Source organism: Mixophyes fleayi, chromosome 2 (assembly GCF_038048845.1).
Source record: "Mixophyes fleayi isolate aMixFle1 chromosome 2, aMixFle1.hap1, whole genome shotgun sequence".
NCBI classification, from domain to species: domain Eukaryota; kingdom Metazoa; phylum Chordata; class Amphibia; order Anura; family Limnodynastidae; genus Mixophyes; species Mixophyes fleayi.
In genome coordinates, this window is record NC_134403.1 from 92,428,175 (window position 1) to 92,446,563 (window position 18,389).

General features: G+C 45.1%; 1 protein-coding gene across 1 annotated transcript in view; it reads left to right on the plus strand.

The window, feature by feature from the left end:
• The first annotated feature begins 16,266 nt into the window (after window positions 1-16,266).
• The window catches only part of FMNL3 (formin like 3), a 99,529-nt gene continuing 97,406 nt past the window's right edge, over window positions 16,267-18,389 (plus strand). Inside the window, exon 1 of the transcript XR_012688645.1 lies at window positions 16,267-16,317. The gene's annotated coding sequence lies outside the window, so the exon portion shown is untranslated. The remainder of the gene's footprint in view (window positions 16,318-18,389) is intronic.

The window sequence follows — 18,389 nt, forward strand, 5'->3', positions numbered from 1 at the left end:
CAATTTTCCAGTACATGCCACAACATTCCCCCACAAACACCCAATCTCCCACTTGTTATAAAATCCATGCATAAGCCCTTAGATCCCACTATACTCCAAAACTCCCTCATATGCCACTCAGACCTGCCCACATGCCACCCAGACCTGCCCACATGCCATTCAGATTTCCAAACATATACCTCAGACCTCTTGATATGACCCCAGCCCAGGCCCCCCAACATGCTCCCAGCCCTCCTCCACATGGAACCCATATACCATTCAGACCTCCTCACTTACCACTCAGATCTCACCACGTGCCAGCCAAATCACAACACATGCAACCAGACCTTCCCAAATGCCACTCAAACCTCCCCAGTCACTAGCTATAATAATAAATAAGGAGAGCAGGTGGTACAGACTGCACTGCACTCCTCCTCAGATTGGATGTGCTGCATGACCTCCCTGCAGTGTGCAGAGGAGATCATGTGACTTGGAAGCCGCTCTTACTCCTTTGTTTTAAGGATTGTGATCAGTCACCACAGTGAAATGCTGGCTGTACAAGTAGGGCTAAAGTCATTCACAGCCCACACGATCACCAAACACTATCAATTGTGACGCCACCTCCTGGTTCAGCAGTTTTCTGCTTAGATAGGTCGTTCTTGGCTATTTGGCTCCTTGTGACTGTGCACGGCTCCAAGTCTGTTTTATAAAGCATAAATTTGTGCAATAAAATCCTTGTTATCATCTGGCTTCATCAGCATATGAGCTCACACCAGGGCCTCTTTTAAAGACTGGAATGCCAGATCAGAAGCGGGTGATCTGTCTACTATCTTGGGGAATCTTTTCTTGGTGAGGTGCGTCATGGGCTTTGCTACAGCACTTAAGTCAGGGACAAATTGTAGTACATTGCAGTCTCTAAGAATGCCTGTGCCATTCTCTGGGGTATGGGCCAGTCACAAATTGCCTTTACCTTCACTGGTTCTTAACTAACACTTCCACCCACCACACAATGCTGAAGGTACTGCAGCAAGGACATCCCTATTAGACACTTGCCTGCCCTTATTGTGAAACCCCTAGAGGCGGATGTTGAGAGGATCCCTGGATGCTCTTTTGTCAGTCATGGCATGGCAGTGGGACAGAGAACCCCTGAGTCCCTAATACAAGTAGGACACCAAATGAATGCAGTGACGTCAGATATATTATGCAGGAACAATACGTCAATAAGAATCTTTCTGAACATAAATTTATTAACAATAAGTACAATCTGAATATGTTGTCCACATGCCTGAGCTAATAGAGGTGTCAGTTACTGTACTTTATAGTGCATTTAACTTGGCCGTTGCTATAGGCAACACTATCGGGCCTTACTTTCAGAATAACAAAAGCAATAACAAAATTCCTATATGTCAATACTTCTATAATGTACACAGTTTGGTTACAACTATGCTTCACATTACTCTGAGTACCTTTTTATAACCTTCACATGACCAGAGACTCAACAGCGTTCTACACTGTCGCCGTAATACTCTAACCCTGGATTATGTGAGGTCACATAAACCGTCTAAGAATACAGTAATACTGTTCTAGTCCCTAATACCATAAAGGACATTCATTTCAAACAAAACACCACAATTAAAGGATTTCACAGTCAATTAATCCCCTATAGAGAAGTCCATCCTCATCAGAGCTAAATAGCATAAATGTCTTCACTGGCCAGACTTTGTTCACAGGGGCTTTAATGTGTACATTTACCAATCATAATGGCTGTCTTGTAATTTCAGTATCAAAAAGAGCATTTACTTTCTCAGGTATTAGACAATGCAGTGTATTGACAGGGCAGTTAACACTGTTCAAATGCTCTTGCAGGAAGAAGTCAGCTGTGATGTTATTCTTTGACTAGTATAGTCAGGTTATGATGGGATGCAGGATGCTTCATATACCAGGTTACTATCAGAGTGGGCACTGATGAATAAATCTGTAATTCAGTTATACCTGGGAGTCATGCTGCATGTAGTAGTAGGATGTAGGGTAATGCTTTTCACTTGTTAAGCCAATGTCTCTGTAATTTTAGCTCACAACTCTTAAAATGTAGGATATACTGTGAAGTGAGTGTGAATACACAGTTAGTTTGATTACACTGACCTGTTTCCTGTTGTGTAGATAGTATTCAGCTCCAACTTCACTATCACTGGTGTCAGCTCTTGTCTTTAGTAACAGCCTCTCTGTAGCCACTATAATGAAGTCTTTGCACATGCAGTATTCTGGCTGGCATCATACCTCAGCTGTCTGCAGCAGTCTAACTCCCAACAATACTTGCCTCCCTTTATTCACAACTGTTTCCAGAAAAACATGTGTCTTTTCATAATGTCTATTTAGCACTCACTCACTCTCTGAGGCTCCTTCTCTTAACAGCCTCTGTCTCAAACCCCTGGAACTTTCCAGCAGCCTCCCAGCCTGGGTTGTTCCTGGGTCCTAGAATCTTTCCTGTATCATGCTGTGACTCAGTCCTGTTCCACAGGGTACTGGTGCCCTGCAGTTTCTGGGTATCAGATATTTGTCAGACCTACCCACTGAATCTTCCCTAACATCTGCACTACATGTGGCAGATGACATTCTCAGGTCTTACTAAAAATGACGTTGTCATCCAAGTCTGAACAAAGCTTTTAAACCCTTCCAATAGGTCATTGACTAGGTGCTGGAAGGTAGTTGGTGCGTTCTTTATCTCAAACAACAAGACTGTGAACCCAAACAGGTTGCATGAGGTGATAAATGCTGACCATTCTTGAGACTCTGAACTCAGTGGCAATGTCAATACCCCCTTACTCAAGTCAAAAATGTTAATGTACTTTACTAAGGTTAACTCAGTTAACAAGGCATCAAAATGGGGCAGGAGCTAAATATCAGAAGGTTACATCGTTCAATCATGGTATCTATGCAAAACATCATTATTTTCATTCTTGCGGACCAATAGAATGGATAATGCCCATGTCATGGGCACTAGGAGTCTTTACCCAGGGATCACCAGATGATGGACTTACCAGAGCAGTATAGGTGGTAATATGGTACTCTGGTAGCGGGATGATCACGGAACAGGAGACAGCAGATGGTAGAGAATGCTCGTGGAAAGTCTATGACTAGCAGCACTGGTAATATGTAATAATAGTACACGAGGAACTGAATGGACAAGGGAAACGTGAGGGTAGTCAGTGGTCTGCGGATAGCAAGTTGTACCACTGCTATAGTGAGGAGGAATGTCCAGAAGTAACGAGGAGGTGATGAGAGTCAGCGGTCTGCGTTAGCAAGTTGTACCGCTGTCTAGGTGAAGGAATGGAATCCGGGAGGAGGTATCCGGGAAGTCAGTGGTCTGCGTTAGCAAGTTGTACCACTGCTATGTGAAAGGATACGGAAACAGGTGACTCAGGAAACAGGGAACAGTGGTCTGCCTCTAGCAAGTTGTACCACTGAATATATATGTGAGAAGGAGCACGGGGAGAGAAATGCAATGCAGAGTATATACGGGCACACTGAACTTGATCCCACGATGATATGCACAATATAGTAATGACTGAACAGCACTGCACAATAATACAAAGTCACAAGAACTATCCAGGCAAAAGGTAACACAGTCAAATGATGGCAATAGTCTCAGCGGATAGTAAACTCCTGAGGAGAACAACTCAGTCCAGCAAGATATGCAATACACCAGCACAGTCAATGAGAAGTATGCATACCGTGGTTCAGGAGAGCAGACTGTCAGACAGAAGTGCAGAGATACCTGGACGGCGGGAGGCCGGCAGGATACGAAGTCCCAGGAGGGTAGAAGCGGTAATCTAGTAGGTGCAGCGCACAGGTAGGTGAACCAGCAGGGATAGAAACAAATACTCAGGAAGCAGTAGTATATAGAACTGGACACCTGGAAAACACTGAAGAGTAGAGATGATCTAGACGAGATGAAAGCAGCGGGGCGTTGATCCAATGCAGACAGGCGAGTTGACACAAGCGGAGACACTGTAGAAGCACGGAGAGCGGATCAGCTGGCTGCAGACGTGAGGAGTACTGGAGGGTAGCGATGAGCAGGGAACTGCAGATACACGGAGGCAGCGGATAGGAATCAGCTGGAGCAGTCACGATGAAACACGGGAGAGTTGAAGTGAGCAGGATACTGTAGATATACGGAGGCAGCGGATAGGAATCAGCTGGTGCAGTCACGATGAAACACAGGAGAGTTGAAATGGACTGCAAACTGAAGTAGCACAGAGGCAGCGGATAGGAATCAGCTGGTGCAGTCACGATGAAACACGGGAGAGTTGAAGTGAGCAGGATACTGTAGATACACGGAGGCAGCGGATAGGAATCAGCTGGTGCAGTCACGATGAAACACGGGAGAGTTGAAGTGAGCAGGATACTGTAGATACACGGAGGCAGCGGATAGGAATCAGCTGGTGCAGTCACGATGAAACACAGGAGAGTTGAAATGGACTGCAAACTGAAGTAGCACAGAGGCAGCGGATAGGAATCAGCTGGTGCAGTCACGATGAAACACAGGGAAGATGAAGTGGTCTGGAAACCACAAACGAACAACAGGAATCAGCAGGAGCTGAACACACGAGGAAACACAGGAACACCTTCAGAGGCTCATGGGGAATGAGACTCCAAGATCAGGCAGCGAGGTATTGACCTCAGGTGCTTTAAATAGGGAGTGTTGCCTGATCAGCCAATTAACTAAAAGGAACATGAACTGAAGGTTGAAAAGGGCTGCACATGCGCAGACCCTCAGGATGGTGGACGGCCACGGTTCCTAAACACACGAGAAGTAGCACTCACAGTCCGGTGAGTGACAGCCCATTGACTCCGCAATGGCTGTACTACGCCTAGATCCAGAATCTCCTGATCATTCCTGCAGATGTAATGAATGTTTCTATGTTCGGCATGGCTTCCTATTGAATTAGACTTCAGAGGACCGCAACATTGAGTCCAGTTGCTCCCTCTTATGGGCTCCCACTTGCTCACCCCAGTACATTTCCTCTCGACCACTTTCACCTTTCTAATCAGAGAGGAAGTCAGGTAGTGGATTACTTCTCGATTCCTCCACCAGTAAGCAACGAACTTCACCTTCACTATGTCTTCATAATGGTAGACTGTCTCCTATCATTGATATCAAATACTGTTATGTAAGTTATGTCGCTCAGGCGTTTAGAGACCATGTATGGTCCAGCTGAGGCAGACTGGAGTGGAGCTGTTTGGGCATCAGAAACAAGTACCTTCTGCCCAACATCAAAAACTCTGCTGTGGGTGCCCTAATTATACTAAATTTTCTGCTTGGTTTGTGCTTCTGCAAGGCTATCATGCACAAGTGCCATGATGTTCTCTAACTGATCTTTGAGACTTATCACATACTTCTTCACAGAGACATCTGAATGGGCAGGTCCCCTTCCCAGGATATCCGCAACAGGTCGATGGGAGGCACTGGACTCTGAGGCATACAGTAAGTCGAAGAGGAAAAAACAGTAGATCCTGAGGCACCTCCTGATAAGCACAGGAGACTTAATAGGTAGTGCTTCCAGTTACCCCCCTCTAAAACCACAAATTCCAGTAGCATCTACTTGAGTCCCGTTGTACTGCTCACACAGTCCTCAAGTCTGGCGATAGTAGGGGGCTGTGCAAAGTTGCCTCACTCCACACTTTCTACAGAAACATTGGATCAGTAAACTCATGATCTGAGTCCTCTGTATGGTTATGATGTCACTGGGAAATCTTACGCTGCCAGGCTCAAGGACAATTCCTGGGAGGGAGGGAGGGCGGGCCCAAGGACAATTCCATCTTGCACCATTTTTCTTTTATGCCACTGGATGTGTTAGGAATTGCTATGTGTTTATGTCATTGCTCTGTTGCTTACCATCCAGCCAGATCGCTGCAGTATTTGTCCGAAAGTGTATGTAAATAATATTATGACCTGTGAGGTGGTCAAAATTTACTGAAAATGACTTGAAATTAGTGTTATTGAGGTCAATAATAATGTAGGAACAAAAAAAAGAACAAAAATATGTGATTTTAGCAAATTTTTGGATTTTTCCTAAAAAATCCAAAACCAAAACACACGAGGGCGGTTTTGCCAAAACCAAAGCCAAAACACAAAGTTATTCCAGATCTAAAACCAAAACCAGTTCACGGGGGTCAGTGGGCATCTCTAGTATCTGGCCATAGGGATTTTATGGGCACCTAATATTAGTTGTGTGCAAAAGCTCTGTGGGACCAACCCTTGTATTAGTTACCTGACATCCTTATCCCCTTCTACCTTCATGGCTACACTTTATATTAACCCTTTCAGCTAGGTCACACTCCCCACCTCCATGCATGAAAGGCAGCTGCCAGCTTGTACCACATGCCTTCCAGAGATGGGTCAGAGAGCTGAGTTTTCCTGAAATTTTTCCTGAGGCCTTTACTCTCCACTAAGAAGGGATACTCTATGGATGGTCCAAATTGGGGCTACTAGTGTCAGTCAGGATGGGGTCAGTCATAGAGAGGTCATGGGGTTCATCACTGCTCACCACTGGTGCTGGCATCCAACACAAGGCAACCCCTCAAGATCAGTCAGTCTTTTCTCTCCAGAGCCAAAAGCTGTCTGGACAGTCCTGATGATCTAGCAGCTTAAACATTTTCCTCTGCGCTGTTTGATGCTGTGGTAACTCCTGATGATCGCAGTCTGGCAGCTTGGATCTGGTCCTCTTAGCTGAGTGATGCTGGTGCAGCTCATGAAGATTGCAGTCTGCATCATTTGGCCAAGGTCGTTTCCCAGAACCACATCTGTTTGGAGGCCATCCACGACTGCAATGTCTCTGACCTCCTTCCCAGCTCAACAGTTAAGACATACCCTTGCCATGGGCACTCTTTGGAGTCTATCTGCTACTGTAACTTTCACAGTGTGACTGTCACAAAATTTACCTGCTACTGTGCTGCTGATTTCCTCTGCCTCTGTGTAGAGGTCAGCACTTCCTGGTTTAGGCGGTCACATGATTCTGCCTGGGAGGCAACATATTCAAATCTGCAGTGTATACAGTCATGGCCAAAAGTTTTGAGAATGACCCAAGTATTAGTTTTTGCAAACTTTGCTGCCTCACTGTTTTTAGACCTTTTTGTCAGATGTTGCTATAAAATACTGAAGTAAAATTACAAGCATTTCATAAGTGTCAAAGGCTTTTATTGACAATTACAAGAGTTAATCTTTGCAGCGTTGATCCTTCTTTTCAAAGACTTTTGCAATTTGCCCTGGCATGCTGTCAATCAACTTCTGGGCCACATACTGACTGATGGCCGCCCATTGTTGCCTAATCAATGCTTGGAGTTTGTCAAAATTTGTGGGTTTTTGTTTGTCCACCCGCCTCTGGATGATTGACCACAAGTTCTCAATGGGATTAAGGTCTGGGGAGTTTCCTGGCCATGGACCCAAAATTTTGATGTTTTTATCTCCAAGCCACTTAGTTATCACTTTTGCCTTATGGCAAGGTGCTCCATCATGTTGGAAAAGACATTGTTCATCACCAAACTGTTCTTGGATGGTTGGGAGAAGTTGCTCTTGGAGGATGTTTTGGTACCATTCTTTATTCATGGCTATGTTTTTAGCCAAGTGAGCCCACTCCCTTGGCTGAGAAGCAACCCCACACAAGAAAGGTCTCAGGATGCTTTACTGTTGGAATGACACATGACTGATGGTAGCGCTCACCTTCTCCAGACAAGCGTTTTTCCAGATGCCCCAAACAATCTGAAAGGATATTCATCAGAGAAAAAGACTTTACCCCAGTCCTCAGCAGTCCAATCCCTTTACCTTTTGCAGAATATCAGTCTGTCCAACGTGTTTTTCCTGAAGAAAAATGGCTTCTTTGCTGGCCTTCTTGACACCAGGCCATCCTCCAAAAGTCTTCACCTCACTGTGCGTGCAGATGCACTCACATCTGCCTGCTGCCATTCCTGAGCCCGCAGTTGAATCAACTTTAGGAGATGGTCCTGGCGCTTGCTGGACGGTCTTGGGCGCCCTGAAGCCTTCTTCACAACTATTGAACCTCTCTCCTTGAAGTTCTTGATGATCCGATAAATGGTTGTTTTAGGTGCAATCTTACTAACAGCAGTGTCCTTGCCTGTGAAGCCTTTTTTGTGCAAAGAAATTATCACTGCACATGTTTCCTTGCAGGTAACTATGGTTAATAGAGGAAGAACAATGATTTCAAGCACCCACCACCCTCCTATTAAAGCTTCCAGGAGTAAATGTATCAAGCTCCAATTTTGAAAATCCAGCGTTTTTCTCGGGAGAGTTGAAAGTCGCTGATATATGAACCTGAGATTTTTTAAAAATCGATAGAGATCAAAGTCCCGACTGTTTGCCACTCAGGCTATACAAGTCTCAAATGTATGAAGCTACGATTAAGCAAACTCTCCTGAGTTTGCTTTAAAAATCGCTAAATACAACACGCTGCTTCCTAGCTGCATGATTAGTAAACACATAACTGTTACTCTGTCTGTCTCTAAAACCGCAGGTCCCCACAACTGTCAAAAGTTTAAAAATAGATAAATGTTAAAAAAAAAAGCATGGGGTCCCCATGTCCGACCACTATGTCCTCGCTGGTTGCGCGAAAAACTGTGAAAAATTTGAGTGGGGTCCCCCCGATTTTCATGCAACCATCACTAGGCAAACGAGCCTGGGGTGGGTGGCACTATAGCAGATTGACACGCTGCAGGTGTCCCCCTGCTATAATGACCATGCCATAATGATGGGTAATAGCGGCAAAATAAATGTAAAAAAAAACAAACAGACACCATTTTGTTTTGTGGAACTACAAGTCCCAGCCTTGCCAGGGTGCCCTAAACAGTCTGGGCATGCTGATTTTCCCACGCTGTCATGGAAAAATCCCTTACACTATAAATAGAGCTTGCGGCTCTGTTATAGTCATTGCGTATCAGAGCTTGTACAGTGTACAAGCTGTTTCTGCGTCGTCTGCCTTTTATCTTTTTATTTTTAATCAAGCATTTTCTGGTTTGAATTACAAATATGGGGGCCCTCCTGGCCTGAAGAACAGAAGACTGCAAGCAACAAGGGGGCCCTTCCGGCCAAGAAGAACAAAAGATATTTGCAAGCAGGGCCATTTGAAATTACAAAGTCTTTTTGACATTTCAAGCAGGGACAATTGAAATTACAAATTGTTTTGGGACATGGTTTACAAGCATTTTTGGATTAAAAGTTGCTGACAAAAGAAGAAGAAATCTGTTTGGTAAGTATATTGGGGTTTTCTTAGTTTTAATAAATATGTGGTATGAATGAGGGTGTTTAGTGTATTTATTCGGGTTTTATTATTTTTATTAAAATGTTGTGGTTTTAAACAGGGAGTTGTGGCTTATTTAACATTTTGTTTTGTGGTACTACAGGTCTCAGTCAGCCATGCGTGCCAGGGCATGTTGGCACTTGTGGTTCTCCAAGTGCCAGCATGTCCTGGCTGCCATGGGTATGCTGGTGCTTGTAGGTATACAAGTATCAGCATGCCCAGACTGTTTAGGGCACCCTGGCATGGATGGGACTTGTAGTTCCATAAAACAAAATGGCGTCTGTTAGGTTTTATACATTATTTTCGCCGCTATTACCCTACTATCCACAGCCCACGGGGGTAGGAAGAGCCCTAGTGCTTTCAGCACTGGACTGGTTATTCCTAGAAGGGGGGCCTGCTTGTTTTTTTTGGCGGACCCCACTCCCTAGAAAATCCAGCCCACCGCTAAACAACCTGGGGTTGGTTGTCATTATGGCAGGGGAAGCTCTGCCGCATGTCCCTCTGCTATAGTGCCACCCACCCCAGGCTGGTTTGCCTAGCGATGGTTGTATGAAAATCGGAGGGACCCCACGCAAATTTTTCCCTGATTTTCACGCAAGCAGCAGTAGGCTGGCAGTACTAGGGTTAATAGTGGTCGGACGGGGGGACCCCACACTTTTTTTTTTTTTTAACAATTATCTATTTTTAAACTTTTGACAGCTGCCACACCTGTGACTCTATAGACAGTTTAACAGTGATGTGTTTACTAATCACGCAGCTAGGAAGCAGCGTGTTGTCTATGAGATTTTTAACCTAAACACAGGAGGATTTGCTAAACACGGGAGAGTTAGCTAAACATAGGAGTGTTTGACATTGCTGCATATCGCCAAAGATGATCAGCGAGTTTGAAGCTCAGAGTAAAAATCGTAGCTTAATACATCTGGTGACTTGTGGACTAAAATCGCGGGTTATCACCCGCGATTTGCCACGATTTCAAATCACTGGAAAAATCCGACCTTGATACATTTACCCCCAGTCTGTTATTCTTAATCAATCAGCATGACAGAGTGATCTCCAGCCTTGTCCTCGTCAACACTCCACCTGTGTTAAAGAGAGAATCACTGACCCGATGTCAGCTGGTCCTTTTGTGACAGGGCTGAAATGCAGTGGAAATGTTGTTTTTGGGATAAAGTTCATTGTCATGGCAAAGAGGGACTTTGAAATTAATTGCAATTCATGTGATCACTCTTCATAACATTCTGGAGTATATGCAAATTACCATCATAAAAACGGAGGCGGCAGACTTTGTGAAAAATAATATTTGTGTCATTCTCAAAACTTTTGCCCATGACTGTATAAAGCTCATTCTGACACTGCAGCTGTTTTAGAGCAACAGGTATTCATGCCCAGACTGACTCCGTTTTGCTGTATTGCTGCTGACCTTGGCTTCCCTTGTGATTCCTTCTTGGATAGTGTACCAGTCCTTGCTTGTTTTGACCACTCTCTCTCGGATCCTGATTTTGTACTGCACTATTGCCTGTGTACCAGATCCCGGCTTGTTATTGGACTTTCATTCTGCATACTTATTTTGTACCTTGTTACCGCCATTGTACCAGTCCTCGGCTAGCTGACCTGCTTTTGGATTTCCCTTTCTCTCAGCTGTGTTATGCCTAGTGGCTGATTATAGGGCTGCGACCTGCGTGTTCCCAGTTGCAAAAGTCCATCCTGACTTGCAGTGGTTGTTGTGAAAACTGGGGGACCCGTTAGACTACGTGCCTCTGTTTGGCCAGTGCTAAACCAGGCTAACATGTGTATCCATCATCCCAGGGATCTCCTCCTGAGACTATCGTTACAGTGACTTTGCAATACTATAGCAGGGTTAACAAAATGTGTGTCACTCACCGGACCGCGAGTGCCTCTACGCTGGTGCGTGGCTCCCTAGCCTTCCTGCCGGCACCTATCTTGAACCGCGGCCGTCCGCCATCCTGAGGGACTGCGCATGCGCAGCACCCAAGAGCTCTTGTGACTGTTGCTTTTAATCTAATTGGTTGATCAGGCAACTCTCCCTATTTAAGGCACCTGTGCTCATTACCTCATGGCCTGATCTTGAGTCTCATTCCCTGTGAGTCTCTGAAGGTGTCTCCTGTGTTCTACTAGTGTCTTCAGTTTCCTGCTGTTCTACTCATTGTTCTACTTCAGTTTCCTGTTCTACTCATCGCTGGTCTCCATACCCGCTACTGTCTCCTGTGTACTACTAGTGTCTTCAGTTCCTGTGGATTCCCTGTGCTACTCATCGCTGGTTTCCATACCAGCTACAGTCTCCTGTTTCCTGCCTGTATCCTCAGCTGGACTCTGATTACCGGATCTACTCACCTGTGGTTCCTACACTCGTCTCTGCTGTTCAGCGTCTCTGCAGTCCCTGCATCTTCCTGTGGACAGACTGTTCTACTGGATAGCGGTATGCCTATCTTTTATTGACTTTCTACGTTTACTCTGCATATCCGCTAGGACAAGTTTCCACTCTCAGCAGCGGTATCCATACCCGCTATAGACTGTTATGGTTACGCTGCATATCTGTTTGGAATTAACCGTACTACTCAGTCATTATATGCATAATTGTGATTGACTATCCTTTATTGGCCTGCATATCTGTGCTGAGCAAGTCTCTACCAAGCAGCGCCACATACCGTTATAGACTTTGCTGGATACGCTGCATATCTATTGGGATCAAGTTCCTCTGTGCTCTCAGTGTCTGCATCCTATTATCCTTTATATGCCTCCACTCATCGACACCTGTACACATCCTCACCTATTAAGCAGTGGTACAACTTGCTGTACGCAGACCACTGACTTCCCCACTACCTACCTGCACCTGGACAAGTCTTCTCACCATAAGCAGTGGTACAACTTGCTGTACGCAGACCACTGACTTCCCCGCTACCTAACTGCACCTGGACAAGTCTTCTCACCATAAGCAGTGGTACAACTTGCTGTACGCAGACCACTGACTTCCCTGCTACCTAACTGCACCTGGACAAGTCTTCTCACCATAAGCAGTGGTACAACTTGCTGTACGCAGACCACTGACTTCCCCGCTACCTAACTGCACCTGGACAAGTCTTCTCACCATAAGCAGTGGTACAACTTGCTGTATGCAGACCACTGACTTCCCCGCTACCTACCTGCACCTGGACAAGTCTTCTCACCATAGCAGTGGTACAACTTGCTGTACGCAGACCACTGACTTCCCTACTACCTCCCCGCATCTGCTCACGTCCATCCTGATCTCCGTGTTCAGATCTGCCTTTCCACAATATCAGCTAGTCGCTGACTCATTGACCAAGATTGCTGCAAGTCACTGACTTTCCTATTCTTTATTGGCATTCTCTCTCCATCTGCTGTGATATATGTTCCGCTAGTCACCCTGCTACCAGAGGACCGTTGTGTTAACTTCACCACTCTGGTAAGCCCAGTCATCTGGTGAATTCCTGGGTAAGACTCCTAGTGCCCGTGACAATGGGGCTCACCACAGTGATTGAGGATTCTCTTAATACTTCTCTCTACACTTATACTGACTGCAGGTGCCTCCACATTTTTTTTTTTTTTGGGGGGGCTCCTTGCTATAAAAGTGACTCTCTCCACCGACTTACTTACTTTCCACACCCAGGCCCGGCGCTCCCATTAGGTAACCTTAGGCTGTTGCCTAGGGCGCCGGGACCTGCAGGGCGCCGCTGATATCCCTGAGGAAGCCCATCTTTGGGAGAAACGAGTTGGAAACTTCTTACCATTCCAGTCACCACTTCTCTACATCTCTCCCTTTGGATTTTTTTCATCCCGCTGCCACTGCCGAACATCGAGCTCCGGAGGTCAGGGCGCATGCGCAAACATGTCCAGGACGTAAAGAACGCGACACAGGTACCTGTACTATATGGAACTTCTAGCTGGACAATAGAGGACGGAGTAGACGTAATCCTTCCCCTTCTCTACGCTATCGGCGGGGCCGCCGAGAGGGGGGGGGGGAGCGGGTACAGTTTACCCGGGCCCTCGCTGCTAATTAAAAGAAAAATGTTATTATTTTTATTTTTCTCTCTTGTGCTTTTTTTTTTTTTTACTTTTTTTTTTTTTTTTTTCGCGGGGGGGGTCTTGGGTTTCTTGGGAGCTGGAAGAAAAAAAAAATAAAAAAATAAAAATAAAATACTCACGTGATCGCGCGGCGCCGTGTCCCTCCTCTCCTCCATTCACACTGACTGCCGGGCGTGACGTCATCAAGTCACGCCCGTCAGTCAGTGAGGAGCGCCGCAGCCGGCATGAGGAAAGAAGACAGAAGAGGAGACAGAAGAGCAGAAAAGAAAAGAAAGAAGTTGACAAAAGGTAAGTAAAGAAACGGAGAGGCGAGGGGAGGAAAACAGAGAGGCACAGTACTATAAAGAAAGGGGACAGAGAAACAGAGGAGGAAAAAAAAGTGGGCGAGAGGAACAGAGGAGGAAAAAAAGGAGAGAGCCACAGGGGAATAAAAAAAAAAGTGGGAGAGAGGAACAGAGGAGGAATAAAAGGAGAGAGCCACAGGGGAATAAAAAAAAATTGGGGAGAGAGGAACAGAGGAGGGAAAAAAATTGGGGAGAGAGGAACAAAGGAGGAAAAAAAGGAGAGAGCCACAGGGGAATAAAAAAAGTGGGAGAGAGGAACAGAGGAGGAAAAAAAGTGGGAGAGAGGAACAGGGGAATAAAAAAAAGTGGGAGAGAGGAACAGAGGAATAAAAAAAGTGGGAGAGAGGCACAAAGTAAAAAAGAAGGGGGAAAAGCAGCATGGAGGTCGCAGTGTGAGCATAAGGGGATACAGTGTAGTTGTGATGAAGGGGCACAGTATTGTGTGTGTGATGGCACAGGGTGCTTGTTGCAATGTAGTGTGTGTGAGGTAGGTGGCAGCTAATTAATGGGCGGTATTTTGTTTGTAGGGTGATGGTGAGGCAATTTAATAGTAGGGACTATTAATTTAAGATGGGGTGGTTTGGGGGCTATTGAATCTTGGGGTGAGTTTAGGGAGAATGAGGTCTATTTATTAAATGTGACTATGAATTATTTAATGGCAGTGATGGTTGCGGGAAATAGGTATTGCTGGGGCTGTTTGCAGGAAGGGAAATAGGTTTATTTATTAAATGTGAATAGTATTATTTTAATGTTGGGGCTTGAGGAAGGCCTAATTATTAATCGTGGGTGCTATTGATTTAACGCCGGGGCTGGCTGTAATTTTCTAAATGTAGCCATTTTTTTTTCAAAATAGGTCCTTCAACATTTCTGGATCCGGACAAGCCACAACTAAAGAAACCAGCAGCCACAGGTGGAGAAAGTGAGAAGAACAGGTAGGAGAGAGCAGCACAGTGTGTGAAATGTTGTGATTCTAGTAGGGACAATACCAATTTTTGGTGAATGTTGTGCCCAATGTAAGGTGTAGGCCATGACTGAACTGTTTGTGTACACACTGCATTGTTTGTATACTACCCTGTGGTGGTAGATGTCCTGAAAGTCAGGAGTGCTTGAACATATGTGACGCTCCTGCGAATTGAGAGCCTAGTGGTTTTTATGTTAGCCACGCCCCAATGGAACATTTGCCACGCCCCCAAATGCATGACCACACCTCCCAAAATTTTTACACCGCCGTTTGGCTAGCCACGCCCCTGAATGTATGACCATACACCTAAATTTTTTTGTGCCACCGTAAGGCGGCGCAAAAAAATTTTGGGGCTTACTTGACTATGAGGGGGGCCCCATGAATTTGTTGTACCCGGGCCCTGAATTCTTCTTGGCAGCCCTGGCTATCGGACTTAGACCCTGCAGCAGCAGTTTGCAATCAACTTTACCAACGATACAGTGAGTGATCTTTTCATATTTTTTCACACATTTTTTTCTTTGCCGTTTTTTATCATTGGACTGTATTTTTCTGCGGTTCTGAATACTCTCTCTGGACTTTTTGGACCTCTTTCCTCCTTTTTCTTGTTTTATTGTTTTTTCCCGTATATTGGACTGTCCTATTTTTCTTTTTTTTCTGTTTATTGTTGTTTTTCATTCATACATACCCTCCTATTGTATCAGTTTTAGTTTCCTTTTCCTTATTGGGACTGTGAACTGTTTTTAGATTGCTTTCTGCTGGTCCAGACCAGGGATGGATCTTCTATGTAAATATAAATGTTTTTTGTACTGATTTACATACTTATGCGCCTGGTAATTCTTTTCCATTTACTTTTACTAGGGGTAGGATCTCTCCCCTTGCCACCTTATTACCATTTAGGCTGCATTTACACTTTATGGGAAGCACAGTCTGTCCCCCATCTATTTCATTTCTATTAAAGAAGAGCCTCTCTGCATCTGCTGACCAGGATCAAAAACGGTGAGTATATATAATTAAAAATTTTTTGGTATTATTATTTTAAAAAAAAAAAAAAAAAAAAAGGGGTACCCAACGGCCAATCCATGTGTGGAGGCAAAAAAAATGTTGGGGGTGGGATTTGATTATTATTTTGCACTTTATGCTCTATCTTAGATTTAAAAACTATGGTGGATAAAATAATTATTTTATTGCAAGTCAAAAATAGAGCATGACGTGCCAACAAAATAATCATTTTCTCCACCATAGTTTTAAAATCAAATATAGATTATGACGTGGAAAATAGCCATTTTTATACCATAGAGAAATGACTACTTTCCACCTCATGCTCTATATTTGACTTGCAAAGTATGGGGGAGAAATTACTATTTTATTGGCACCTCACGCTCTATATTTGACTTGTAAACTATGGGGTAGAATTTCTACCCCATATTTTGAAAGTCATATCTGTAGCCCTGCACCCAGGGCCAGAGCAAATGGAGGTGTCGGCAATAGGAATAGAGTGCTCCGTCTCTACTTCTGCCTGTCACCTCGGACAATCCCCTTCCTTCCCCTACGGAGTATTGAACTCCAGTAATTGTTGCACTTTCTCCACTAGACTCAAGCGGCGTGGACAGATTGTTGCTGAAGAAGGGGTGTGACTGGCAGGTGATCCGCACAAAAACAGGTAAAGCCACTACACTAATAATAAATGTAGAATTCCGATTCATTCATTTAAAAAAAAAAAAATTGTGTGTGAGAACCTCGCAGGGGGGCGTAGGCTGAAACTTTGCCTAGGGCGCCTACAGACCTAGCACCGGCCCTGTCCACACCACATGCCATTAGGCTGACTAAAGTGGGCACACTCTCTGTGGGCTTATCACCATTCATCAGGCAAGCAACCTAGGCTCTAGAACTCAAATTAGGGGCATGAGTCTGGGGAGCTTGAGCTACCGATTTTTACACAACAGTAATGCTTTCTCCCCAGCGTGGGTGTTGTTGGTCTCTGATAGCTCCCAGGGACAAGGGGAGTGGTGGCTGGCTAGAAGTACCAGTGTGTGTGGGTACTTGGTCGGGGTTGTGAACAGAAGAGGGGTGTTACACTGTTCTTACAGTACCATACAGCTTGTTGTTAGGTTGGCGCTTCTTCCAATGTTGCCAAATTGTCGCATATCGGTCTGCCGATCAGGCAGCTAATTCAAATGTAGAATGTACCCAATCAAGCACTACTTCCTTCACCTCTGTTTTGCACTGGCAGTGAAACTTCATATCAGGTCCAAGACTTCATTCTGGGTCTTGGAGGTCGATCCATCCACCCACCACAAACAGACGCAGCTGATTGGTGAATTTCTTGTGGGTAATGTGATTGCCTTTGGCTAAGTCCCGAAACTTCTGCCTGTAGGTCTACTGGAAAATTGCATAATGTTCTAGGATGGCCCCTTTGGCTACCTTATAGTCTGCATAGAGGACATAGCGCTGGGACTTAACCCCTTTGCCGCTGCAATGTCACAGTAGGAATAGACAGTGATGAATTTAAACATTTATAATACATTTATGTTTTTACAGTCAGTGCCGTCAATGAATCCTTTTGATGCTGCAGCACTAGATATTAACCCTTCCTTTGCCATGGCACCGGTCATATGCAATATGTCCACAGCACGTTGGTGGACTTAGCCATACTGCTATGATCCTATTTGCTCAAGTGAACCACCTGCCCTTGCTGCATATCTGTGACCAACATATTAAAGTATTAAAGCGCACACTTTAATCCATCTCCGTGCAGTCCTGCAGTGAGCCCAGTGTTTTGTGTCAGTGCTCGTCAGTTCTGATCCAAGCAAATGGTCAGGATTGATTCATCCAGAGCAACCAGCAAAAGAGCTGCTACAGCAGCTACACATTGACAAACATGTGTGAGCAGTTCATCATCATCATCATCATCATAATTTATTTATATAGCGCCACTAATTCCGCAGCGCTGTACAGAGAACTCATTCACATCAGTCCCTGCCCCATTGGAGCTTACAGTCTAAATTCCCTAATATAGACACACACTCACACACAGATACAGACAGGGAGACAGACTGAGAGGGAGAGACTAGGGTCCATTTTGATAGTAGCCAATTAACCTACCAGTATGTTTTTGGAGTGTAGGAGGAAACCGGAGCACCCGGAGGAAACCCACGCCAACACAGGAAGAACATACAAACTCCACACAGATAAAACCATGGTTGGGAATCGAGCTCATGACCCCAGTGCTGTGAGGCAGAAGTGGTAACCACTAGGCCACTGTGCTGCCCTACAGTTACAGGTGCCAGTGAAGGAGCCTGGTCAGGGCACACGCAGGGCCCAGAAATGTAACAGCCTGCATACAGAGGTGATCATGGTTAGTACAGATCTGTTCTGTGCCCGCTCCTGTCTCCCTGTGACACCATGTAACACATGTGCACCACAGGTGCTTCAAGAAATGGAGCGACGGCGCTGGCAGCGGCAGGACCTCCTCCCATCAAGTGGAAAAGAAGACTGCTCTGACAGCTCTGTCTGAGGGGCTGTGCACTGACCTCAGAGGTGAGTCAACTTGTACATAAGAAAACAGAGCTATTTATGTGTTTAATGATAATGTGTGTGTGTGCATAATGTGAACTAGGGGCACTACTATGTGATATAATGGGAACTGGGGACACTAGTGTGGCATAATAAGAACTTAGGGCACTACTGTGGGCATAATAAGAACTTAGGGCACTACTGTGGGGCATAATAAGA